This window comes from Passer domesticus, chromosome 4 (assembly GCF_036417665.1).
Source record: "Passer domesticus isolate bPasDom1 chromosome 4, bPasDom1.hap1, whole genome shotgun sequence".
Taxonomy (NCBI): domain Eukaryota; kingdom Metazoa; phylum Chordata; class Aves; order Passeriformes; family Passeridae; genus Passer; species Passer domesticus.
The window spans coordinates 48874927-48902871 of record NC_087477.1 but is presented as its reverse complement, the minus strand read 5'-3'; the positions used below and the strand labels follow the sequence as shown (position 1 = coordinate 48902871).

Genomic DNA, 27945 nt, shown 5'->3' with positions numbered 1-27945 from the left:
TTTCCTCATCCACATGTGATAACCCAGTGGAAGCTGTTTCCAGTGTGTTGCTAGCATGCTCCGCGCCTTGGTCTTTCTTCCCTGGTTGACAGCTTTACAGTGTATCCACATTTGCCATCCATGAAATGTGTTCCATACTTTCTTCTCTTTGCTGTCCCAAGCACTGCATTTGCTCCTTTCCCAGAGCTGCATTTCTTTGCTGACCAGGGAATTAGCACTGGTGAGTTTATAGCTCTGCTGCCTCTGGTAGCCTCCTATGAGGGTTCAAGGCTCCTGCTACAATCACGTGTCTGTCCTGGCATTGTGCTCACAGTTAACCTACACATAACAACTAATTTTTATTACTAGCCATCTCCTCAAAGCCCAGATATAACAGCTGGTGTTATGCCACACACCTCTCTGAAGCTAAAGCCACCAGCATGTTTGCTCCTCCAGGCCAAATCACCACTCCAGACAGGCCAACGTCAGAGATGGCCTGAGGCCACCGCTGTTAGTTCAACAGGCCTGCAGCCAGATACAATCAATATTTACTTGACTGCAAGGATCCAAATACTTTTGAAAAATCATTTCTGAAGGACCTATAGCTGTAAAAGAGGAAAATATATGGTGAGTTGCTGTTTTCCTTACTTTCCGAGGTTTTGTCCTAAAGTTGCATTAATAAACCCATTTATTTCCTAATAATGAGGTTTATAATAAAGTGTAAAAAAACCTTTCACAACAAAAAATGACCTTACTGCTTGATTTTTGACCTTAGCAGAAACTTGATTGAAATGTTGTGAATATCCCAGTCAAGACTTCATTTCTGTTGCCATCTTCCTGATTTTAAGCATGTTTTATTAATTTAACCAGGCCCCTAGTTAAACTTGAGAAATGCACAGGAGCAGTTCTTTTCCCAGCTATGCTGCATGATTCTTAAATTGTTAAATGATAATCCTTGTGTCTACCCATGATATGTTTTCACCTCTGTAGTTTGCACATTTTGTCTATTTCTACAGCTGTGGTAAGCTAAGTTAAAAAATAAATAAATGTACTATTTTTCTACTTCTAAAAACTAAAATGCCTATGAAAAGTCCTTTGCAATTTATAGTGTTATGAGTAATTTTCCCTTGGGATTCTGTCTTACATGTTCTAAAGAATTAATGATACTGGAAATTAAACAAAACTGTCTGGTTTAGATAATCAAGGAAGATAGCCATCCTGTAGGAAGTATTTTTTAATCTCCTTGAGTTTTTTCCTAAGGGCTAATGAAGTTTCTTCGTAACTTGAAGATGGAAGGGCTTATTAGATGAGGAAAGCAAATGAACACTGACCTCCAGCACCAGAATGTGTAATGGTGTGAAGTTTCCTTGGTACAATGAAGCTAACAAAAAGTGACTATACCCATTGAAATGAGCTAAAACATAAGAAAAAATCAATTCTTAATCCTGCCTTTAAAATTGTGCCAGAGAGCCAACATTTTGAAAACCTTTAAAAATCAACAAAGCATTAACTTCCAAGTGGGTTCATGGACATTTCAACCTATTATTTGTTCACTGATCTTTTTTTAATATATAATGTACATGACAAAAACAACATTAAGCAGCATGCCTTCATGCACCTTAGAAGACTCTGCATAAGATGTAAAATTAGCTAGTGGAAAAGCATGACTTAAACACTTAGATTCTGGCTTTGCCCAATTAAATCAGAAATTGGTTCCGTGTTTTTTCAGCCTCCTGTGCAGCGCAGCTAAATGACTATCTTATCTATCATTAATCATGCCTCCTTAATTCCTTCTAAGGCATTCTGTCTTCTGGATCATATTTGTTAAAATGCTTCTCTGAAGAAAATTGGAATATTTTAATGTAAGGTACTATCACAAATGTTTTGTATAGTATCCACTCTGATTTGGGGATGGTGACCATAACACTGGTTATTTAACATAAATTTTTAACAAGTATGATTTTTTTGGTTTATTTTGTAACATAATTTGCATTTAAATCACAGGATGTCCAAGGTATGCAGCATTATAAAGGTTTAGAGGGCTTTGCCTTTGGGCCTGTTGCTACAAAACCCAGTTAGTAACATAGCATTTATTTCAAGTGATGTTTTTCTTGTTCATTGCTGTTTTAGAGTCCCATTAATCACTGAGCATAAACATGAAGAGAGGCCATATTTTGTACGTGAATAGCATTCTGTCTTCTGTACCTCAAACCTTGCTTCTTCCCTTTAGTAATCTGTCCTGCTTTTGCATTAATTAAGTTTTTTGGTGAACAAGAATGAATCGCATCAACCCCTCATGTAACCCAGATCAAATTTCTGTTTCTTTAATAGCTTATATCTCTCTTTCATTTGTGTCTACACAAATTTGGAATATCTTCTGTATGAAAAGGGATTTTTTTAAACTTTTTGTATAGAAGAAAGCCTTTTTCCATCTACTTCCTCATCTTGCTGAAAAATTTATAGCTGTTTGTGTCTTGTTGTGTCAGAGTGAAATTTGTTTTTTCTAATTTTCTGCTATTTCCAGTGATAAATTTGTTTAATTCTGCAGACTTATAGGGCATATTTTGACTAGGAAGTATTTTATTAGTCTTAGTATTTTTAAATGAAGCAATTCTCTGGAAGAGACTGTATGGTCCTCTGAGAGAGCTGTCTCTACTGCAGAGCTGCTGTATTTTTTGATGTTTTTCCCCAACAAGATAGGCTGTTTCAACTTTACCTACACCAAATTTTTCATTTGTATGATTTCCCCATCTGATAGCAGAGAATTTTTCTGTGAATAGCATTTTCTCCTCTGGGTGTCAGACACTGTGTGACCTTCACTGAAACTAATCTCCAGTGAAAGGATTGTAAAAATGTAGAGAATAAATGGGGAAATAACAGCTGTGTGAAAACTGTTTTCCTGAGAGTCAAAAAAAACCCCACAGCTACTTGTGGGAAATTGTAAGGCACATCTTAATTTTATATTTATTGCCCTTTTATATGGAAAAACTTGATCAATAACTTTAAAGTGCTTGTGTTACAGTGACATTCATCTAGTATTTTCAGGTAGGAAACAATTATTTCCCATGCGGGAATATACCAGTTTTCCATCTTTGTTCTTAAGGCAAAAAAGATTACAGAGAGAAGGAGTCAGAGAATCTCCTCAATTTTGCATCCAAATACAGAAATAAACCAATGAGAAAACTTTGCTGGGACAACAGATTTTGTGTCTGTATACATGTTATACTATGCCTGATTTTTGTGGCTAATTGAAATCATTATTTGAGAAGACATTGGGGTTAGACATTAGTTAATTTCAATGTTGATAAATATAATCTAATTTCAAATAAAACCACATGTAATCTTACAGCTAAATAATCTTTTAAAAATTACAGTATGTGCGATGTATAATCAGATACTTTTAGTCTTTTACACTCCTAAATTTTTCAGAGAAATAAATAGATACTATTCTGTATAAAGGAAAGCTGAAGTGATATTAGAGGACAGAGAAATAATGTACCCAATGTATGGGGTTGCTTCTGTACATGTGAACCAAGCAATTTAGCTGTTTTTTCTCTCTCATTTGGCTGATTTTACACAGATAGCCTGAATGTATATTCTATTTAAAGCCAGAGCAGGTATCAAGGGAATGGTCATATGGGAATATTTGTGGGTTTTGCTATTCCAGCAGTTCAAATAGTTCCACAATGTAGGTTCACATTACACTGGATCCTTTAGGAAGTAGCATTATAGTTGCAGGTCAAGAATAGGAACTAGGGAAAGCATTCCATTTTGCATTCATGCTGATACATTTAGTGTCTCTTTTTAGACTGCTGCTCTGTTAACCCCATGTACTTGCAATAGAGTCCCCCATAGTATCCACCTTGATTTATGATAATCCCTTTTAATATTGCAAGGAAGCATTTCATTAGTTGCCTCACAATTAAGTACTCAAGTGTGCATAATTTTTATTTGGAATGTTCTTGAGTTGATTAATAATTATATTATGGAAAAATATGTGCGGACTCAGGACTCCTCTCTTTAGAGGAATAAAAAATTTTTGTTGGTCCATCTGTATGCCAAATTCTTTTCTAAAAGAAACTTAAAATTAGGAAGACATGTTGATATTTTATCTGAATAAATTCATATTACATGACAATACCACTTTAATACCTGTTATTGAACATGTGTTTTGGGAAAAATGCCAGTTTTTAATATGGGAGATAATAGAATTATATTTCTACCTCCATACTGGACTATAATTTTGATGAGTAGTAAATAGAAAATGGAAGAAGAGGGGTCTTAATAGACAAGAATAATGAAGATTTACTGTTTGCTAATTTTTAGTGAATATTTGCAAGAAATCTTTCTAGCTAGGAGAACAAAACTGTTTTCTGTTCTTAACGAGGAGAAATTAAGCCCCACTGACGTGTGATGGGCCTGAGCAGGGATGACATGGAATAGACACAGACCCATCAGCCAACCTCCTGCTCAGACCAAAAGACTTCTAAGTAAGAAGTCATTTATGAAGGAGAACAGGATGGTGAGTTGCAGAAGCGTGCAATATTGTAGTCACTGAATCACTCTGCCCTCAGTGAAAAATGCAGTTTGGTAATGGGAGAACCTACTGAGGCAGAAGTGCCAGAGCCACTTCTGAAACGTTAATCCTTTTACTCAGGTATTGTGCTTGGCAAGTCAACTAAAATACTTTGGGTTTGATGAAACCAATAGAAATTTATAAAAAAACTGAATGACACTGACAGACTCAAATCCCACACCCAGTCTTGTGCCTACCTACGAATGTTTTATTAGGTCAGAAACTGACTTATAAGGACAGGAAGAGTGCACTCGATGATTAAATCAAAAGCAGTTTGGATGAATTTTGTATAGTAACTCTTACCGCATTTGACGTTTAAAATCCTTGAGGTCTAAATGTAGCACAATAAATATGTACGGATTTTTATATACTTTTCTTGGAAGCAGAATTGTTCCACCAAGTAGTACAGTGAAGAGGAAGGAAAAGGTGTCTTGTTTCACTAGTCTGTAGACCCAGGCGTTTGTGGAAATAATGCTGTTTGATTTGCTCTTGCAATTTGGAAGTTCTAGGGCCTCAGAGGGAAGGATACTCTAATGGAAACCAAGCAAAACATGCAATTAAAACATGAATTTTAAAAACTGTATTTTGTGTGAATGTGAACTTTCTGAGCTTTGTTTACAATGTTAAATATTCAAAGGAGGTGGTAGGAAATGGATTACAGTGTTAGGGGTATTTTGTTTGTTTTTGTATCATATGTCAAACATTTTGAATGTGGCTTTTGTTATTCGCTGGAACAGCAAAAGACTTTATGAGTTGGATACTCATGAAGAACCTGAAACTTAAGGACATTTTAAATTTGATCCAAGATGTTAATTGTACAATAACGTCTTAGGCAGCATTAGATCCTTACAATTAAAGTGTGCTTCCACACTGTTAATCTGAATTTTCACAATCTGAAACAACTATTACCAAGGACGCATCTACTTTTACTGGCTTGTACTATACATCTGTAAGATGAAGAACTTTTTACTCATTGCATGAAGATTTACATGGTTTTTTGCACTCTTAAATAAAGAAGATTTAATATTTCAGAGCGATTGACGATGTCTTTTTTCAATTCTATTACCTGAATTGCAGGTCACTTGCAGCACAGCTGTGATGAATTTTCTCTTCTAAACACTCTGTGTTTCCTAAAACGTTATTCAGGTTACATTGAAATTTGCTGCATTTTGATAAAGTGTTTGTGAATTAATGCTGTTATTAACTGACTAAGGAGTTATGTAGGTGTGTAATGGCTTGCTTCTCTGTCCTCCTCAGGAGCAAAGTACAAGCACACCTTTCTTTGACTTTTGCACACTGCATTTCAATTCTAACACCTGTGGCTTGAACTGTAGCTTTATTCCAGTTCTAAATAGCTTTGCCCACAGGGCACTGGCTGTGCTGGGACCTACACCCCACCACCCGCAACACACCAGGGCTTATGTGAAAAGAGATTGCACTGAAGTCATGCTGGTGTGGCCTGAATGAACCTCACTTGTTTTCAGGGTGACATAGGGTTAAAAAGTAACTTGAAAAGGCAGCTGCTCTGACCTTTTTAGCATTTTTTTGTGCAGATTTCATTTTTTAAAAAACAATTTCAAAAGGTATTTATTTTCTTCATGAACTGAATAATATGAATATTGAATGATGCACTGAAGAGAGAAGAAACATGGAGTTAAAAAACATCTAGAAGAGAAATAAATTATGAGCATGGTTGTGGGGGAGAACTGTTTCAGGTCAGGAAAACTGGAGGAGTCTGGAGACTTTTAGAGAAGTCCATGTAATTAGATCTCAGCAGAAGCATGCAGAGCACCCAGAAAAGTCTCAACACTGATAATCAAGTAGAATTGTTTTTATTTAACAATCCACAATGAAAGATCTTAGCTTTTTATCTTTGTAATGCACATTCTGTATACCCTGTGAATTTTCACACAGAATCACACTGACCCTGGAACTGCTGAGAGAGGTACTGAATGTGTAGCATGAAACAGCAATAAGTCAAAGTCTGCAACAGTGAAGGCTCAGTCATTCATGATCCAAGAGGAAATTACAAGTCAACTCACTAAACAAAATCAATCTAAAGGTAGGCTTTATTCAATCCAGAAGAGGATGCCTCTGGGTTTGCTTAGTCATAACACAGTTTTTGCTTTCTTTATAAACTCTGCCATACCGATGCCTTGGCTGATCTTCATTTGAGGTGACAAGCATCAGTGTTACTTCAGGTCACTGTAGTTTAGATTTTGTGGATCTTTGAAAATCCAAGTCTCAACTCAGTCAACAATGTTTGACTTATGTTCGTCCCTAATGAAATCAAAACTAAGTTGACTTGACAAGGACTGACTCTAAATGAATAAGAAAAACAAATGTCTGTAGCGAGACATAATTGTTGCCAAAATGGTTGGGAAATCTCACTTTTAATCTATCTGTATGCATTTTTGTAGAGCCAAATGTTAATGAAACAGCAAATGTGGGCTTTTGAGGTAATTAATGGGTCAGTTGTTGTTCTACTATTACTGACATAGTTCATCAAATTAGTAAAACAACATTGCACAGTGACTGTAATTTTTTTTAATTTGTCTCTGGTTTTTAAAGACATAATGCATGGCATCAATTCCAAACAGTGTTTATGAACATCAATAAGTATTTCATATATTTTAATAGTGAGACTGTCATAAAATAATAAATTAAATTATTGTCATTAAATGAGTTATCATTAACTTATAAAATACTGAAATGTTCTCATTCTCCAACAAATACTTTAAATATCTATTACTTAAATGGACAATAAAATCAAGAATGGAAGTCTTACTTGTAACACAGGAGATGAAAGAGAATAAATTCATCCTTTCTGAATGAAAGAAAAAGGGGGTTTTTTTTTGTGTTTGGCACTGAATTGGCTCTCTTTTTGCACAGACGGGTGATGAATTAAATTATAGGAAATTCAGTTACAATAAAGTACAACTTCTAAAAGACATAGTGAAACATTCTCAGATGTCAGATTTTGCTAATGTTTCAATAACAAGCAAAATACAAATGAAAAATTTGTAAAAGTAGAATTACCATTTTTATGAGGTGCAAACAAACAAAATTGGCTTATTATCTCTCTCACTACTACAGATCCTACTCTGGAAAAATCAGTGTAAATTTTCTCTAGTACTAGATTTAAACAAATGTGAGTAGAAAAGTTTTGATAACCAGCTCCAATGGTACTGTTTTCTATTTTAAGTAATAACAGTCTTTGAGGGATATAAGTTTTCTTGTATAGGGCTCATTTAAAGGTGATTTCTTCTGCATCAAACTCTTTCAAACTGGAGATGAATTAGTATTAGGTGTACACAGAGGTATGTGCAAATGTAGCCTGAGTATACCAAGATAATTAACTGTTTCTCATGAGAAATTGTAAAAAAAACAAAGTTATCTTAATGTCTTATATTTGTCCATCTTTCAATTTGTTAATTCTTTCAAGTGGCTTTAGTTTTGAAAGTTTTTTGTGTTTTTTGAAGTTTACTCGGAAAGTTTCCTCGTCACCCTTTCCTTGTTCTGTGTGTTAAGTTATATTTTAATATCACATTGTTGGAAATTGTGGATTGTTGAAGACCTAGTGACTTAATTTATTTTCTTCTGGCCTGCATATAGACCCTGAGTTCTTGCAAAGTGGACCTGACTTATGCCCTCATTGCAATGACTTTCTCTATCTTAACAATATGAAAATGAAGCAATGTGAATTGTCACATGAATAGAGTTGTTACAGAGCAGATGCTAGAATAGGTGTTACAATGGTAAAAGTCATATTCGCATCTTAGCTACTCAGTAAAGGGAATTTGAACAGAAAAGAATACTCACAGGAGAGTTTTGGGAACATTTAAATCCTCAGAGGCTCTGCTTCAGATAGAGGAATGAGCAGAGAGCTGTCCAACAGATGTGCTACAAAGAAATAGCTAGTGGTCCTAGGGAGATTCTTGTCAGCTTGATTCAATAGCATACTTGATTGTGTGGATTTACAGCTTCTTCCTTACACAAACAGAGATTATGTGAAATTTGTATCATCACCCATGTAAGTAAAGCTGAAGAGGTTTTTATCTAATTAAGACTAATGTCTGGGGATTTAAAGTTATTTATATATGGGATGGTGTTTGATTTCCTGAAGCCATTTCTTGGTAGGCAGGTAAACTAGATTATGTGCAGATGTCTCCTCCAGACTTAATTATGCTGTGATACAGAAATTCTTATATTTGTCATAAATAATCTGAAAATTTGACTTTTTTCAAATTTCTATCTATTTCCTCCTAAATAGTTTCATTTATCTATGTTGATCTTCACGTTCATAAAAATTGTTTAGGAAAAAAAGGCAAGGTGTTATGATTGTGTCTTTGATGCTTTTCAAGGTTTTGGATAACTAGAAAAAACTGGATTCAAACAGTTTCAGAGTACCAAAGATAATACATCTGTTTCAAAATTAAACTTCACAAAAAATAAATATTGCCTTAAGATATTTTCTTTACATTCTGAATTATATTTCATTGGTTTATATATTCATAATTTTAGACAAAGTTAGAGACACGGCAGATCATAAAATACCTTAAGTACTTCTTTTAACATTCAACTTGAGCAAATTTTTGTTATTCTCACACAGAAGTAAGAATTTATTAAAAAAAAAAACAAAACAAAAGCAGCCCTATTTCTAAGGTTCTGATTCTTTCTGGTGAGAAGGGTTGGGTTCCTGTACTGAGGAGCATGGTAGTTGTGACAGATTTGAGGCAACTGTAGCTTGTTTGCTTGTTTGGGAAGTTGTTTTTTATATTTGTGTAAAGAAAAATATGACAACTCAAGTAAAAGCATTTGTTATTACAAGTGGTGTAGAGCCCCGAAGCTTGATATTTTTCCAGAGGGCAACCTAAATAGGACTAGAATGCAAGGTTCTTTTGTGCCCAATTGTGTGACAACTTTCTTGATCCCCTTTGCAATAGTGCTTGACTATATTGTCCTGTTTCCATAGACTACACTTGAATTAAAATGTTTTAAAGGGTGCCATTATTGCAGGCAGAACAAATTTTAATTGAAGTGGATTCCACTGTAGAAGTTCAAGGACAGGATGTGAAGATTTCAGATATTTAATTGATATATAAACCCACTTTACATATACATATATATACTGTACAGATGTTTGGTTTCCAGAGTATTGTTTCCACTTTCTTTTGTCAATCAGTGCTTTGATTAAGAAAATCGTTGACTCTCTGTTTCACAAGTGACTCATTTATTTGTTTCTCAAAGACATTATTTGCAACTTTGGCTCCCAACAGTGAGTCGCTTCTTAATATATTTCAAAGGCTCAGTTTTCAAATTTCAGTCCTTTCAACAAAATTATCTACTGTGTTTGAAAAGATCATTCAACAGAGCTCATATTTTCTTAAAATACTGTATTACTCTTGGCATCACAGTATAATAATAATTTTGTGCTTTCAGATGTATTGAGCTTTTTCTACTAACTAATTACAATTAATAACTTCATAAAATAAAATTTTCTTAAAAAAGGGAGGAGATACTGGTCAACTAAAGACTGAAAATTAAATTATCTTAAATGGTGTATTTGATCATTGAAATCAAACTATTATAAAATATTCTAATGTCTTATTCTTGTACAGCTAAATATTTTACTTGCTTAGAATTTCAGTTTCTCAGAGATCACACTCCATATTCTGAATTTCCATTAGATCTCTTACAGGCTTTAGAAATGCTCAGACATAATCATAGAATCTTGTACATCAAGGATCCTCATCTTTTAAATATAGACAAGGAAGCGTGCATCTTATTGGTGCTTTGAATTCTGAAACATGTCTCATTACTGTTTACTGTAGCTTCAGCATTGAAAGGAGGGAATAGTTTTGCCTTGAAGACACACAAAACAGACCTAGACTCTAATTGCAGCATGTATTTATTCTTTCTGGTGACTCTACCATAACAAATTTTTCAACTTGAACTGCTGAGGAAATACAATAGTATAAAGGGGAAGAAAAAAAACCTAGTGCTGATTTATGAAATAGTTCTTAGTGGCAGAATAGTTACATTTTGGTAACACAAGGGTATCATGGTGTTTTATAACGTAACACAACATCAGCATCTGTTGGTTTGCAAAGAAAAACTTCTCTCCTAGTGTTTCCAGTATACCAACTTAGCATAATGTGAGTCTGAGTAGGGTAGATTATATATTGTGAGAGTTAGTACAGAAACAGATAATCCAATTAAATAGAATCTGTATAACAAGCAACAGGTTGCACAAATTGGCCTGTGTTATATATTGAAAATCTATCCCCCAAAAAAATTGTCTCACTTCCTAGAAATCTTGTTAAACAATGTATACAAAACATTTTTAGACTTTGACACATTTTACAAAATTATTGAAAACCACTGTGATATTAAACATTGTGATTTGGTGCCTGTTATTGCTCAAAAATTATATTTTGTCTTAACTGGACTCTGTTAGGCATACAATACTTGAGGCGCAAAAGGTATCTTGATGCTTTATTTGCACTGTACACAAAAAATTTGTCCTGTTAAATAATAATCTGTTAATTGACAAACAAATTTAAATGGATGGAGCCCATATTGCTCCTTGCAGATTCCTACAATACTGCTTTATTCATATAGGACAACCACATGGCATAGGAGTCCTTTATGGTTCTATTCTGATGAGTTGAAGGCAGAAGGAAAATATGTATAGTAGATAAATCACTATAATTTGCATGTTGCCCTGAAACATCTCAATCAAATCTGCAACAATTTTATTTCTGGGACTTTAATTTCATTCAAATTTCAGATTATACTTGTTTAAAGATTAGCTTTTCAGACATTGTCCTTAAAAAGAGCCAACACCTTCTAGTTTGAGAACTGAGTTTCTCTTGAAATGTTGGGGTGCATTAGTTTTAAGTTGGTTTATTCCTGTACCCCCCATTCCTGTTTATGGTTTTGCCCGGGCTCTCTCTCTCTCTCCCTCTTCTGAATTGTCCCGTCAGTTTACACTCTTATCTTTCCTAAATTCCTCCCTGACTGTCTGTCTGTTATTCATGGTCCTTGCCCACTCATCCAGAACATTCTGACCTGGACATTGAATGATTGGACTAGAGGTCAGGGTTCAACCCCTAATTTATTTACACTGGACATCCGAGCTGTTTGTTACGCGTTATTCCCTCCTCTCAAAATTTTAGATTGGTCGCTGTGTTCTAGTTATAAGACCTTGCCGGACAAGCTTTTTTGTCCGCGCCCGACGCACCATCAATAAAACACCTCCTTTTTCCCTGTCGACGCGGTCCAAGCCTTTTCTCCTGCGGGACGCAGCCCAGCTTCTCTCCTCATGGCTCTGGGGGTTTCTCGCCCTTCTGAAGGCATTCCGCCTTAAATACTCTCCCTAGGAAGTCTCCTAGCGGGAGAGTGCCCTTCCCCCCTCACTGCTGCCGGCGGTGCTGGCCTGTGCAGCCGGGCGAGTCAGAGACCAAGAGGTCAGCAGTAGCCGCTGCATTTGCATGTTGCCCTGAAACATCTCAATCAAATCTGCAACAATTTTATTTCTGGGACTTTAATTTCATTCAAATTTCAGATTATACTTGTTTAAAGATTAGCTTTTCAGACATTGTCCTTAAAAAGAGCCAACACCTTCTAGTTTGAGAACTGAGTTTCTCTTGAAATGTTTCTAGTTATTGTGGCAATTGTACATTTAATGTTGAAAGCTCACTGAATAGTTAATGTTGAAGTTGCTAAATAACATTTCCCGAAATGTGTGTTTACAACACTATGAACATAAGTACACAAGAAGAATTTATAGAAAGATTCCTTTTCTCCTAATTAGGTGAGATGCAGTGTCTTGAAGAATTTTTTCATCAAGAACTTTGAGAGCTGTGATAGTTTTTAGTCTATAACAGATCCACAGAAGTACAATCGCTCTGTAAGACTTTGCCTGTAGCTTGGGGTTTTTTTTGCCATCTTTCAATTTTTTACCTAAGGATATGTTGTTGAATTTTATTTAGCCTAAGCCCTAATAATTTGAGATATTCTGTATTTTCACATGCAAAGCCTGTGGATTTTCTGGACAAATAACAAGCACACTGGCAGATTCAGCTGACTGGTTGATAAGAGGTGAAGTTCATCCCTTATCCATTTTTACCCAATAACTTACCAGGCTTTATAGCTCTGTATTCTCTGCCTCAATCCCAGAACAAAGGTATCATTCCCAAACACTGAACTAACCTCTTGCAAGAAATATGCAATGTTTCTATTGTTATAACTAGGCCTATAGTGCACTAAAAATAGTTTTCTTGCGAAATGCTATGGCTTATGTATAAGCAAGAGCAATAGCAAGCCACACTGAGATACCCACTGACTCAGACACTAGCTTCAGTTTCACTATACAGTGAACAGAAAATAGGGATTATTAAATTAGGTTATTTCTGATATGAATCCTAAAATCATATTTTTAATAGGCTGAATTCATCAGGGGGTTTTCAGGCATGGAAAGGTCAAATGAAACAGGGTATGGTGCATAAACATATAAATGTTTCTTCCTACAGGACTATCTGGGCTAATGCTCCAAGGAAATAGAGTAGAGCAACCCTTTAATTAGTGCCACTGCACATTTATTTCATGCAACCATTCTCATTGTAGTGCATGGGAAAAAAATCTTCATTATTCTGCTTTGATTCAGAAGAAAATTTGACTGCATGGGATTTAGAAGTTTGTGACTCCACACCTGATCTAGTAAGTTTGTTTGTTGCGTTTAATTGCTTTTGAAATACACTTTGAATTTCTGCCAGTTTAATGAAATCTAAGTTTTCCTTTGGTGTTTGCTGCAGAGTTCAAATATCCCCAAAGTGACTAACATATTTTTATCCTCATAACAATATCAGCTAACCTATTTACTTATTCTGCTTGAAAAATGAGAAAATGTTTTCTATTTAAAAATTTAGCTACCATTTAAAATTATTCCATAGTTACAAAATTTATCAATATATACTTTGAAAGCTATTAGTCACATGAGCAAAGTGACAGCTTTGCTGTTTTCCTTAAAATTCTTCAAATTTCATAAAAGTTTCCACTAAATAAAAACATTACAGTGTATTGCCATTTGACAAGATATTTCCATTTTAAAAATGAAATGAAATGTTTAATATCTGCAAATATGCTGAAGGTTCTCCAAGAAAATATGCATGTATAAAGCTGAGTAGTTTAGCCTATCAAAGCATTTTATGAATGTTTGAAAATAAAGGCATATCTTTGAGATGAAAGACAGAAGTAGAGAAATGTTTATATGCACATGTGCTGGTTTTAAAAATGGCAGAATGACATCCAAAGAACATGCAAAGGTTACACCTTTTTCTCCACATACTTAAAACCTGTTGCTGAATTGCTGTGTTGCTAAATTGTAACATGAAAAAGCTAGAAGAGGAAAAAAAAAAAAAAAAAAAAAAATTGAAAAAACTGAAAGCAGTTTCAGGGTTTTTTTTTTGTTGTTTTCTTGTCTTTACTATCTCCCCTTCCTTTTTCTCTTTCTTCACCCCACCAACTTCAATCTGCTTTAAATTTAGGTTGGAATCCCTAGCTAATATTTAGAGTTAAGAACCCTTTTACCTATAAAGAGTTCTGTAAAACTGTATGAACTAATAGCCACCTTAATGTCTCACATTTTATTTTGAGAAATGCTGAATTTAGTACTCAGTTAACAGCTTTAGATTGCAGTAGTGGGCACCATCATGAAATATCAGGAGTCCAAATGGCAAATTGTGCACCTGGGACAGGGAAACCCTGGGAATGAGTAAAATGGGTAGAGGAGTGGCTGGAGGGCAGCCCTGCAGAGAGGGGTCTGGGGGTGCTGGTCTCAGTGTGGAGGGAGCCCAGAGGGAAAAACCCCACTCTGAGGTGTCCCGAGCTCAGCACGAGCAGACAACCAACAGAGGTGACTGTCCCCCTGCAGTCAGCCCCGGGGGTCTCACCCTGGGTGCTGGGGCAGTTCTGGGCCCCACACGTCAAGAAGGATGTGAACGTCCTTGGGTATGCCCAGAGAAGGCACCAAAGCTGGTGACAGGGCTGGCTGGCACGTCCTGGGAGGAGGAACTAACGATGCTGTGTCCATCCAGCTTGGAGAGAGGAGTTTGAGGGGTGACCTCACTGCTCTCTGCAGCTTCCTGAGAAGGAAAATTGGCAAGGGAGGTGCTGAGCACTTCTCCCAGGTATTCACTGGTAGGATGTGTGGGAATGGTTCAAATCTGTGTCAGGGGAGGTTTAGACTGGCCATTAAAAAGAATTTCTTTACTGAGAGGGTGGTCAAATACTGGAATATTTTTCCTAGAGAGGTGATTCATGAGTTTGTCAGTGTTTTGGAGGTATTTGGACAAAGACCTTAATAATTTTTATAATTTTTTAGTCAGCCCTGAAGTGCTTAGGCAGTCAGACTGGATGATTGTTGGAAGTCCCTTCCAAATGAAATATTATTTTTGATTGTATTCTATTCTGCAACCATGCTTTTGAAAAGCTGCATGCTAATGGATGACAATAGGACTTAAAGTGTTAGATTGAAGGCTGTGGACTCATAAATGTTGTCTAGAAAAACATTTGAGAGGCTGCAAATGGAATGTTCATAAAGTATTAAGTCAAATGTGTCCACATAAAAAGTCAAGATAAATAATTCCAATGTAAAAATAAAATTTAACCAGAATATATCCAAATACTTTATCATTGTCATTTACTGAAGCATTGAAGTGTTATGTGAAATGAAAATATATTAAATTTCATCTCATATGAACTTGACAGATCAATCTGTACTCTGTTTAACATCAGTGCTTTCTGTCTGCCAGATATTACATGGTAGGTAACAAAAAAAATCCTCATTAACTTGTTGATAACCTCATATTGATAACCTCTTTTTACAACAGTTGAAGAGGGAGCGGTGAGCAGTGCAAAGCTTGATATTTGTCTGTACTTGGGTCTTTCGGTCACATGTGTTACAGTTTTCTGACTTTATTGCAGGCAGATACCACATAAAAGCTGCTTTTTCATTTATTGACTTGCTAGTTTCCTCCCAACTCATACCCAAAGCTTTTATGTAAGTATTTTGAAAGTGTCCAATACAAATTCCTGTAGACCTCTCTTGTGGTCTAGCTCTCAACAGGATAAGTAAGCAAAAGGCTGGAAGATTACAAGTATGTTATCTCTCATCGCTTTTATCAGAAGCTTTTATCATTCAAAGGCACTTTCTTCTGGAAAAAAAAGTAAATGTTGCTGTTAAGCAACTGAAGCTGTGTACAGCCATTCCACATTTGGTAGAAACCAGCTTCTGAATTTGAGTTAGTTTTTGTATATGTTACTGCTGTCACCCATAGGTTCAAAAGTGACTGACCTTCAAAAAAGTCATGATCAGGTCTTATTAATCTAAAGCAGCTGATTCACTTCTTTCAGATTTATTCATTCATTTACTAGGACAATGAACACAAATGCATCTTGTTTTATCAAGGAATATTTGATCTCTGGGAAAGAGTTCTTCCCCCTTTATAAAACTTGGATTATAATTGCAAACTAAAACTTGTAAACAATATTGTTTGCTTAGATCATAGATGTGTTTTTGTGCTACCAGTGTGAAAGAGCTTCATTTGATAATTGCTGGCTGAGTTGATTATATTCAACTTGTCATGTAACACACCACATATGCTCATGCTGAAACCTTCAGAAATATATGCTTGGTTGTGAAAAGCCTAGAAAATTCAGTTTTCCACAGTAGTTGCTTGAGGTCTGTAAACTTTCTTGATACTAAATAGATGTAAACTCTTTTTTTTCTCTAGGTTTTTGCATAAAAACTAAGTCTCATTATCTCTTCTCATTCATTAGGTTTCCAAAAACATGGAGTTTTAAACTCATTTGTCACCCAGTTCACTAAATAAAAAATATAGTTTTATGTTTTGAATTGTTAGGGAGAATTAAGATTTCCCCAGCTGAGAGGCAGAATGATGTTTTCATAGACTTTTGAAACAGATTTAGGAATAAAAGTTTATTCTTTCTCTTTAAGCACTTAGAGCAAATATGTCTCTACAACCTCTGAGTTGATCTCAGTATTTATTTCTATCTGTTGCTAGGGTTTTGTTTTTTTTTTTTTTTTGGTTTATCAAACCACGGGGGTGTTTTTAATTAGGAATTTAGCTAACTTTATGTTTCCATTTTCCTCAGTAGGGAATATCCAAATCTTTTGAAGTCCTATATTTTATAGATGTGTTTTATCCCATATAGTTCTTCTCTGGACTCTTCTCAATTTTTCTGCATTTTTTAGAAACATGGTGACAGAAATAGTCATATATCCGAACTGTCTGCCACATAACTAGTGCCAAGCAGGCTGGTAGTTCTGCTGGTACTTGTTGTTTCATTCCATTTTTGGCAGGCAGTTTTGGTGACATGTGGTAGAGATGTTAATCTCGAATTTGTTTCCGCTTCCTCCTCTCCTGTGTTTTAACCAGACTACCTCGTGTTTTGTTTTCTTTTCCTCAGGTTTTATTTTTGTTTATTTGTATTTATATTTGGTTGGGTTTGGTGCTTTGTTTTTTGGTACTTTGGTTGTTTTTTTTTAGTTTCAGTTTTGGCTTAACAGAGGATCAGAAGAGTCATCAATAACATTAAAAAATAAATTATAAAATGTTAAGCTGGTTTTCATATGGTGGACACCCCTTCTTTCTCAGTTTAGTAAAAATATTTGAAAGTTATGTTCTGTCCTTATTAGGATAGTTATCATTTTTCAGTGAACTATTAATAACTACTCTGTGAGCAATTTCTTCCACGCTCCTCTCAGTTTGAATATTTAGGTGGTTTATAACTTTTTTTCAAAGATTTTTCTAAAACTGGAAAATTCAGTAACCTGCTAAAATTTTGAAAAATAATTCCTAGTGAGGTACAGGTTACCCTGTCTAAATTTTTCTGCACTCTGCTGTGAATTTTTTTGAGCTTGGATACACTTGGTCACACACGTCCCTTGTATTCTATCCTTAGTTGTTTCCCCAAAATGCTCTGATTTTGTAACTCTTTTCAAATGCAATAACCTGTTGAGAGGAAGGTTTACACACAACATTAAAGATGTTGGTTTTTTTCCTGTGTCATTTATGAATTGCTTTTTAGATTAGTAAAGATCTGTTTGACTACATTTTATCAGCACAAAAAATAAGTAGTATGATCATTTAACCTGTTAGCAAGCAATGGCTTGTACAATCTTTCCCAGTAATGTTTCTCCCCTTATTTTTCACATCTGCCCTTTTTCTGTCCTCAAGTAGTTTCCAAAGAGATTTTCAAAAATGTTATAAGTGAAAGTTATAAGTTGATTCTTTAATAAGCCACAGGAATAGATACACTACAAAAGCAGAAAATTTCATTCAAAACTTTTATTTTTTTCTTATCTCTCATCTATTTACATCTACCTAGAGACCTTTAGGACTCTTACTGTATCTTCAGTTTTATAACACTGTTTTTGTCTGGGTAATGATAACACAAATATATCTAACTTTAATTTTGTGATGAGAAAAAATGATCCAATTCAGACAACTATGTTTACAACACCCTCTCTTTTATGTTTGGACACTGAGGGAAATGAGCAGTCTTCCAGGACACAACAAAAACCATAAAAGGATAAAAATTATGCTCAAAAATTCTAATGGATAGATATCAAGCTTTATTTTTTCAGCTAGCCTGCTGTGAACCCAGGTAAAATAATTCGTTAGTTTCAAATGTTTCAACATAATATTAGTTCTCTTCTCTTATTTTTTTCTTTTTTTATTATTTCCTAATTTCTTTTATTGTGGAATTTTTGCCTTGATTCTTTTTTTATTCATTATCTGGATCTAACTCTATAGATAAAGCAATTTGATTTTTTTTCATGGAAAGAATGTATAATGTATTTATGAAGACTGGTAGAAAATCTTTAGGAAAATATATATTCTCTTCATTAATACAGCCATCAGATTTTTTATGAAGCTTTCTCATTAACAAGGTAACACTGATGTATTTCATATCAACCATCTTTACTGTTCAGCTTACTATAATTTCAAGTGGGATTTAAAAGATCTTCACAAGGAAGGCAGCCTAACTAACTTTATTACTTTTTGGCTAGAATGCCCTAGCTGTGAGAGTTCTATATAAAAAGAGAAAATGGTAGTATGTGGTTTTTAAAAGACAGATTTCATGCTTTTATCTTATCAAGCACTTTGGATTAGATCCCATTTGGGACTTTGGGGACACAAGTGAAGGATTGCCATTTTTAGCTTCAGAGGGTATTTGACTCCAGGGTAAAACCCAGGGTTCAGTGAAAAGCCTAAGATTTTTTGAATGTGTAACTAAAAAGGATTAGATACTTCAGAATAAGAGCCAAATCATATTAAAAAAAAAAATGTTTACACGTAGAGTGACTTGAAAGTTTATTTCAACTGGTTAACATGGCCATGCTTGAATGTGTTCTCTAGATCTTCGGTTGTAATTACTCTTAAATTTCAGAAATAATCTCATGGTGTTGTTTAGGCAAAATGGGTCAGTGGTAGACAATAGACTCTTTCTGACATCTTCTCTCAAACTTATATCAAATGTACAAGCAGCCGTAGGAATCCACATGGGAGTAACAGTGGGTTTTTCTTTCATGTAACATGGAACAAATTCATTGACAACATCATAAAATCATTTGACTAAGGAATTCTCAGATATTTATTTTTGATTATTCCATAGATTAGTCTTTCTTTGATTTTTTAGATCTTATACATCCCTTTCATGAAGAAATGGGTCTTCCAGGTGAGCACTCTGAGATATTGGATGATTCTTCCTACTCTTCCCACCATGCGGCCAGGTGAATGAATGTACATGAGTAAATTAATTGTGATGCTTTGTGACTGAATAGATAGGAATAAAGTAAATGAGTAAAGTGTGATGCTTTGTGTATAGGAGTGTATATGTGTATATAAGTAAAGTGTGATGCTCTGAGGAGAAAATTGAGACCTATGCTGTGAATTGTTGGTGCGTCGACTGTGGTAAATTGGATGATGAGAAAATCAATAGCTGTTACTGCTGACATTAAAAATAAACTGAAGGAGCTGTGATTTCTGGACAGAAAGAGATTAAAGATTGTCACAGCCAGAGAGAAAAACCCTGTTCAAAAGGAAAGCTGAGTGATTTAGTAGAAAACATGTAGGTTGAAAGAACTGTATGATTCTCATGATTTGTGAACTGAATAGTGTACCAACTATCAGAATTTTCTGGCTATAAAATATATGTTCAAAATACCCATTTGAGACTCATAAAAGTACAGTATGAACCACAAGAAACATGGAGGGAAGCTATTAAAAATCACTCACTTGAAAGTGGCAAGCATTAAATTAGGCTCCTGAATACTGCTTTGTGTGAAACATTGCTGCATTGTGTGATGCATTTTTGGATCCAAAGAAATCCCACCTACCTGCCAAAGTGAAGTAGCATCATGAAAAACAACACAGAAATGTAACCCCCGCATAACAAGCAAAATAATCTGAAGAACTAGGGCTGCTCCAGGGCAAATCTCTCTGTCTGATCTCCATGGGATAAAGTGGAAAGAAGGCATTCATGTTTTATGCAATATCTGTAAGAAAGGAAAAGGTTTTCCTACCAGAAGAATGCCATTGAACAAACACTGAATTCTTAGTTTTGTATTTGGAAAAGCTCTGTAGAATCAACAGCAGAATTCTTGGGGGTCAGAAGGACAGACATTAAGATCTTGTGAGATTAAAACCAAACAAAAATTTACTTTAAAATTTATGTAAAAATGAGTCACTTTTGCTGAAAGAAATTTCACTTTTATTTGATTTTGTATCTTTTGCAAAGTGCTTTAAGTTCCTCCACGAGTTCAACAGCCTCTGCAGATTACTGTTGTTATAAAGATTTCATTATTTATAATGGTAATTGTATATTGCAATAGTACCTACAGAATTAAAGCATTTTCCAGTCCTGGAATACAATGTACTTCTTGTACAAAAAGCTTCTTAAGTGACAAAATAAAGAGGCAGAACAGTGTGAAACAAACAGGGGAGGAAAAAAGAGCAAGTGTAAGAAATATGGTGATAATTGCTCTCTCCAGGCCCTTCCAGGATTTTGTCATGCAGTATTCTGTCTGAAAAGAAAAATTAAAATAAGTAAAGGTGGGGTGAATGGGGAGAATAAATGAAAAAGAAAAGTCAAAGCCTCTTCTCTTTTCCCATATTTGGCCAGATTCACTGACACTGAATCATGCTAAAGAACCATTGCTGGCAGTAATTATATTCTCATGGCTGATGAATATTTTCAAGAACATTATTCCAATAATTTATTTTAAAATAAAATTATTCCCATTCAGTAAAAATAGGAATAAGATCAGAATATTTCATTTTCTGTTAAGAAAGCAATATGTGTTTTTTGCATACTATGCTAAAGGGCTTAATGTATTGTCATGATATTTGATGGATTAAGAAATCTGGGGAAGAATTTCTGGATTATTTTGATGGCTGATAAAAGATTGGAACAAGAAGCTGACTTTTTTGGGAGAGGGAGGGGTGTGCATGTGTGTACTGCAATACTGAGAAGACTTTAAGGTGTGCCTTTTAAATGTAATATATGTAAAAGCCGTGGTACAAAAGTGATTCAGCTCATCCATGGACACTGCATGGCTTCCTGCGAGGTGTTACGGAGGGGAATAAACTACTTTGCTTCTGTTAGACTGAGCTGTCACATCAGTTCTCTTTGCTGCTTTATCATCAAGAAAGAGCTGTAAAATTTTCTGCTTTTTGAAATGAACTTTCCCTCCCATCAGCCCAAAGAGGGAAATCTGAGATTTAAATGTTTGGTAATCCGATTATAATTTTTTTATGAGGTAATCCAATTAATTTTAAACAAATGCAACAGTTTCAATTTTCATCCCTTTTTTCAGGTGTATCTATTTGGAAATGCATGAAGTTTGAGACGTGCTATCTACATTATTTCTCTTCTGACATTTTTTGGCTATAAAGGCAGTCATGATTAAATCCAACACAGTTCACAGTCGTATATATATACCTTTTTTAGATGGTGAATTTTCCTTAGATCAGCTTTTTCTGTAATGTTTATGTTGCTTTTGCTGGTTTTGTTTTTAGTGTGTTTGCTTGTTTTTATACAGTCTTTTATGCATGAATGATAGTCTAGAGCAGAAAGGTCTTTAAATAAACAATTGCAGAATAATTTGTATGCCAAGGTCTGAGTGAAAAGCAGAAAACAAAATCTTGGGTCTGTTTTTCTAGTTTGAAAAATAACTTTCTTTGTTCAGTATCATTTGTTTCTCCATTTTAATCAAGTTTCTTTGCAAAAAATAATTATGCAATTGTTGATCCAAAACATAATAAATCCAAATTTGGAGCATGACACTTAACAAGAAATGCAATTTGTGAAAAATATGAGTTTTTTATTCCAGATGATGTTTTCAGTTTAAAATGGATGCATGAAATTCCATCAAATTTAATTTTAAAAGTAGATTAAACAGTAGTTTCAAATCTCATACTATGATTCCTCCCATCCAGCACTGCTGGATCAACATGTACACTTAGTCCCTCTGCTAGGGAATGCAATTGGAGGCATATAGAGCACAGTAAAAGCAACCACAGGACTGCTCAAGAACTAGGATTATTAAGTTCTTCTTGAGTACATTTGCATATTGATCTAATAAGAAATTTAAAAGTAATTTTGGATTTGTTTTTAATGCAGTTTGAATTGCCTGTGAATACTGTTTCTTAGTGTCTGTGGATAATACTTTTTTTTTCATTGATGTTGCAACCTTAGTATCACCAATACTGTTTCCTTGGGAGAATGTGAAGGACCAGATGAGAATTTTTCTCTTCTACAGAGAAACCATGATGAAGTACTTTACTTTGTGTAACTATTATTTGTTGACCTCTCCATTATTGTTGCATTTAACAATTAGTATGTTTGCGGCGAAATAGAAATACAAGTTTTTAGGTCTGAAGCAGTCAGAAGAGAATTGTAGTAAAGGGCTTCAGTGTGCACATTCAGCTGATCTGCAAAATTATTTTGGGAAAAAATACCAGTTTCTTTAACTGAATTGCTTGAAAATCCAATAATTGCTTGAAAATCCAATTTACCACAATGGGGACAAATAGTTCCCTTTAAATTGTGTGTAGTGATCAGATAGCCACTATAGAATTTTTTTTTTTAATTTACTTTAATTCCTAGTTAGACTTGGATCTGCCTGTTTGCAAAGTTCCCTTGCTTTACCATGAGTGCACAGGAAGCACATCTATGCATATATTGAGAGAAGACCAGATAAAAATACATCTTAACCTGAAAAGTAGGAAGTGAAATGCACCAGAATGGAAAGGATTTTGCAGGTGTTTGAATTGCTGAATCTAATGTCGTGGTGTTTCACAATCTCACAAGTGAATGTCATGTCTCAGCAGGGGGACAGAGCAGCGCTGCCAATGGAGCAGGGAGTATGGCAGGGCAGCTCTGCTGCAGGGCGATCACTGGCTTTTGTATGGAAAACCAGGGTATGGAGGGAGAGCTGCTCCACAGTCCTGTGAGAAACAGCAGGCTATGAACTCAAAGGGTTGAGAGCTGGCACTGTCTGTGTTGACCACTTTGAAAGATGTGTGTGCATGAAGGTCAGAATAACCGAGGTAAAACTAAACCGCGGCCGCACAGAACTGCTGCAAGGCTGAAAGAGAACTCTGAGAGAGGGGAAGAATTTATACTGATCTTTGGAAAAACACGTGTTGAACAAGCGTCCTTAGAGAGCAATACCATTTCATATTAGCAGCTGGCAAGGAGTGAGTAGTGTGAGTAACCTAACGTGCTCCTCCACAATGTTGGAAAGGAAAGAAAGGAAAGAAACTACAGACTACATTACTTGACCATAACCAGAAGCTCTCAGAGGAGAGATCAAGGCCTGGTTAATCCAGCCAAAGGAAACACAGAGTTAAAGTGTTTTATTTCTCCAGTGAGGATTCACAGCCTAGAACCCTGTCATAATTATGAACACTTGTTGCAAAAGAAGGTATTTTTCTTGCCTGTGTTTTAGCTGGAGGAGGATCTTTTTCCTTAGAAATTAAAAACATGAGAAAAATTGATTGAATTCTGAATGCAAAATAAAGAAGTATCAAAAAAATTTAATTTGAAATTGAAGTATATTACAAATTCAGGAAGCTACCACAGTTCCTCACAGATGAGACTGTGACTGGAATAAAAAATCAGATTCAAATTAGAAATAAAAAAAATTTAACTACAAAAAATTCAAATGCAGCTTGAGAGCCGCAAGCATTCTGCTTTCTAGAAAATTTGAGTATAGCTGAGCAAAAAGTGATTTGAAGGTGTTTAGGGAAACTGTATATCATGTTACCATGTAAACATGGATAACCCATAATCAGCATCCTGGGCACTTGAACAACCTCATTCTGTTAGTTTAGCTGCAGCTTTGTGAAGGCCAAGGATAAACACCAGGAAAATCTTTTACTATCTCATAACACCACCAGTGCTTATAATTTTAATAGCATTTCTGAGACTGGTATCAATGTTACTTTACTGACTATGTTAGGCATTTGATAATTTGATTTTACATTTTTCTAAACTGAGTGCTACTCAGGTGTTAATGTTGATAATTCTGAAAGTTTGTTGTTGGATGTTTTTGTTTTGACTTTGTGGGGTTTTTTCTAGTGTTTTAGTTAATGGTATGTGAGAATGGATTGTGAGAATATCAGTGAAATTTTTCTTAATCATGTGATAGGCCATAATTCACTAATTAGAAGTATTTATGCTTCTACTAGATGAAAGAGAAAGTTAAACTTTAAAAATTAACGTGCTTAAGACAAAAAAAAGCTACATTTCCCTTCTCTTCCACCTGTATCCTCCTCATCATTGCCTCATGCAGCTGAAAATATTTTTGCAGCAGCTGATGATTCTAGGTTATCTGTGAATTAGTTCATAGAAGTATTACATTATTTTTTAAATACGTGTTTTAAATTCAGCAGAAAACTATTTTAAAATTAAGAATTTGTAATTATGACAGCATAATTTATATTACCCTAGAGAAAAGGATCCGGTCCATACTTGTGACTCATTTTAAAAAAGGATTCTTAGATGGTCACTTAAACAAGAATTTCAGGTCAGTACTTTTGTGCTAGGCAGAGATAATGGAATCAGGCATCCAGAAATTGAACCTGGGGGCTTGATGCGCAAAACTGAGGAACACTTAGCGATAAACTTTTGTTAAATGTACTCTGAGCATATATCTGTGAGCTTTATACCCTGCTGAATTAGAGTTACTCTTTATTTATCTTAAACTGAAATATGCCTTAATTAGTGTAATTTAGAGTATACTGGAGGGTTTCCCTGAAGACTGTTTTTAACTTTTAACTTCTATTTTAATTCCTTTCCATTTATTTGTTGGCAAAGTACCTCTGCCCGAAGAAGAAAAAGTATTAGCAATCAAACAGCAGATCCTTCATTCCCTTAGTTTATATTAATTTTTATATATTCAATTTTGAGTGCATATAATGAATTTATATAGTTACAATATATGAACTAGTGAGTAGTTGATCTTGAAAGCACAATATGTTTAGAGGAGCTTAAAAGACCTGAACATCCACTGCACCTATATGAATATATGCTTCCAAGCACGTCTGGTCTAGAGCAGGAAGAAAACAAATAAATGCCAAAAAGAAAAAAAAAAACCTCAGGACATTTATCTCTAGAGAACAGATCATACTAAGACATGGCTTTTCTATATAAAACTTTTCTATATAAAACTTCAAGGGAAAACAAAATAAACACAAGCCTTGCAGAAACTGCATGGGGCCACCCACCAAAGCAAAATAAATGGGAGCCCATGAAGCCCTCTCAGACTTTCTTGCTTGTGTTCCAAGGAAAATGAACAGTGGTGGAAAGGGAGTAGAATTAACTAGTTTCAAGATAAGTGAATCCTCCTTCTAAAGGTATTTTTAAATTTATTATTCTTTTTCACTAGCCCAGAAAACCAGAAAGATTGAGGAGAGATTTGAAAGAAGTAATGAAACATTGAAAAGAGAAACATTGAAAAGAGGAGAGAGAGCAATGACAACTTGTTGAAGTTGAACTGCAGAAGACAAGAGCTATTTGTCAGAGTGAAGATGAGACAAAAATAGACCAGAAGTCTAAATGCAGCCCTGGGAATGAATATAATTTAAGAGAAATGAGGCAATAAAGAGAAATTCAAAAGGAAGTACTTCTACACCCATAGAAAGACTAAATATCAGATGCCAGCAATATTCAAGAGGTGATACCTCAGATGCATAAGGACAGAAGTTCAGGCAGAGGTTTGGGAGTCTGCAAAGGATCTTTCAGTTGCAATTCTAGAAATCTGGAAGGTTCAAAAAAAGAGGAAGAAGATATCAAGAATGAAAAGCAAGTTGCAATACAGAAAACATGCTGAACCAGTGGGCAGGAAAAATGAACTATGATAGGGAGAGAGAGAAGCATTCAAGTATTATTTTTTCATTTCGGTGGTGAAGCAAATAAAAATTTGTTTAAATTAATGTGGTAATCTTCTGTATTAGAAAAATTTACGCTCTTTTCATTTATCATTCTTGCTGCCTTCTTGGTTTTTTTTAATGGAAAACCTCATAGTTTTTTGGTTTTTGGTTTGGTTTGGTTTGGTTTTTTTTGCCAGAAGGTGATAATCAAGGACAGAATAAGCATACTGTAGGAAAAAGCAGCCAAATTAAAGCTTATCAAAGTTATATATAGCTTCACACAATTAATTTTCAGTGTAAAACATCTGTAATGTACTGATGTACTGTGAACTAAATTATGAATATTCAATTCCATCTTGCTTTAACTTTATAAATGGTGTCAATATTTACTATGCCATATGCAAAGATAATTAGAATAAAAGCATTGCATTAATATACATGAGTTGTCTTCATTTGCATGGATCATAAATGCCTTCTAAAACTTCATATTGGGAACATGTAGGTCAAATTCTGTTTCAGTTATTCAATTCAATTTTTCATCTGTTGGACTTGCCTGGGTTTCAAGTTATGACAGAGACTATACCTTGTCATGATCCACATGGGAATCATGTTCACAAATGAAGTGCAACCATACCTAGAGTGAATATCTTCTTATCTGCTTGTTTGAATAGCACTCTGCAGCATTACACAGCCAAAGAATCAAACTGTAAACTAACTGTAGAACCAACTATTGGACAGCCAGGGTGTTTCCAATGCACAAAGTTTACACATCGTGATATATATCTCCCAATTTCCTTGTTGGTTACTGGTTGGCCTCAAAATTATACCCAGTGGTGTTTAAAACAGTACGGTTCTCCCAGTGTAAGCAGAACTAAAGCATCATGACTCCCACCCTCTGACTGAATTTTAGGTAACCGGTGTGACTCAAATTTCAAAACTTTCAAAATCAGAATTCTAATAGGAGAAAAACCTATCTATAAATAATTTTCCAGGAATAAATAGCAAATAAGAAAAACACAAGTGAAAGAAAATGTTCAACTTGCCCCCATTTTGAAGCATGATTCAATTCAAAAAGGTATTCTAATTTTGACTCCAAATTAGATAAAAACCCCAAATATAAGAATCTGCAAAATATTAAAGGCAGTGTTGACTGGTGGTTACTGCTCGTAGATATTACAGACACTGAAAATAATGCAAGCCCTGTCACAGTGTGTACATTCACCTCCATGCCAGCTTCCTTTATGAGGTAATTTCTTCAGACAGTGACATCCTCTAAACATTGATGGGTAAGCTTTGCTCTGACCAATAATTCTAAAGGAAGAACATAATTATCTTCTGAAATTTAAGTTTCTATTTTCAAAGCTGAAAACTGTGTAACAACCTTCTCACACATTACACAGAGTTTCTGTATTTTTTTACACCCAGAATCACATTTTACTAATATTTTCCCTGTCATTCTGTGGCTGTCTTTCTCTATTTTTGGGCTTAACGTAAATTTTTAAGAAAATTATATGGTCTTACTTTTAAAAACCAGCACAAATTAAATTTCTCCGCATCCTAAAACCTTCTCTGTTCTTTTACGGCCTTCAGCTGTTTAACCACTGAACTACACAGAAAAAGATTTGATTATGGGCCCTGAGGGAAAGGTATAACTTTTCTGCAATCTTCTCTATAAATGGTGCGATATTGTTTTGATTATAAGACTATTTACTTTGTAATGCCTAATGAAAGGTAAATCTTCAACAAGATAGTTGATATTCAGCACTAAATGCTCAGCCTCAGATGGGGGTTTTTGGTTGGGCACTTTGTGTTTGGGCTTGGTTTTTAGCAAGGAAAAGTTTAAATACAATACTGAGGAATCCTGTTACAACAACATTCAGGGAAGAAAAAGAAAATTAAATGTGACTGTGAAATTCTTAA

At 34.9% G+C, this 27945-nt stretch overlaps 1 long non-coding RNA gene across 1 annotated transcript; it reads left to right on the top strand.

Annotated features, from left to right (window-relative positions):
- Positions 1 to 211: 211 nt before the first annotated feature.
- LOC135299997 (uncharacterized) lies at positions 212 to 26088 on the top strand. Its single transcript, XR_010361853.1, has 3 exons — positions 212 to 606; positions 6470 to 6617; positions 25542 to 26088. It is a non-coding gene; the product is annotated as an uncharacterized LOC135299997 (long non-coding RNA).
- Positions 26089 to 27945: the final 1857 nt, after the last annotated feature.